The sequence below is a fragment of the Lipotes vexillifer genome, unplaced genomic scaffold (genome assembly GCF_000442215.2).
Source record: "Lipotes vexillifer unplaced genomic scaffold, Lipotes_vexillifer_v1.1 scaffold664, whole genome shotgun sequence".
In the NCBI taxonomy this organism is placed as follows: Eukaryota; Metazoa; Chordata; class Mammalia; order Artiodactyla; family Lipotidae; genus Lipotes; species Lipotes vexillifer.
In genome coordinates this window covers 623,646-624,419 of record NW_006782421.1, presented here as the reverse complement: position 1 = coordinate 624,419, position 774 = coordinate 623,646, and positions in this window count along the sequence as shown.

Sequence of the window (774 nt, the reverse complement as noted above, 5' to 3'; positions counted from 1 at the left end):
GCCCCCCCCCCCCCAGTGTGTTGTTATTTTGTTCCTGCACTCTTTTCCTCATGGGGAATGTCCTTGTAACAGGCCATAGATATTCAAGAGTGTGCTGTTAGTCTTTCTGAGGTGTCGAAAGTCTGGATCTGATAGCCTCCAAAACTCACTGGAGCGTTCAGATATGTGAAGGTCAGATTCATTCATTTTATGGTCATTATCTTAGTTCAGCCTGCTATAAAAAGTACCATAGACTGGGTGGCTTACAAACCACAGAAATACATTTCTTAGAGCTTGGGAGGCTGGGGGTCAGAGACCGGGGTTTGAGCAGAATCAGGTTCCAGGGAGAGCCCTCTTCTGGTTTGCAGACTTATCCTCACTTAGCTGGCCTCTTCCAAGGGTGCTAATCCATTCATCAGGGCTCCACCCTCATGACCTAATCACCTCCCGAAGGTCTCACCTCCAAATACCATCACACGGGGATTAGGGCTCTGACAAATGAACTTGGAGGGGATGTAAATATTCAGTCCATAACAGTCGTCATCAGGATTGGTTTCAATCTAGCTTGATTTCTGCCTTTTTTGCCCTCTAAGAAGGACCTGTTTTTTGTTTGTTTTCAGTGATCGGTGCAGGAATAAGAATCCAGCAGCTCCTGAGTATCTTCTGTCTAACACCTTTTTCTGGTGTAAACTTTCTCCATATAATACCAGAAACTTTTGGGAAAAAGAAAAAAAATCTCCCCAATCTTACTAGGCTATCATAGCCACTGTAAATAATTTTAATGGTTCTGTCTAA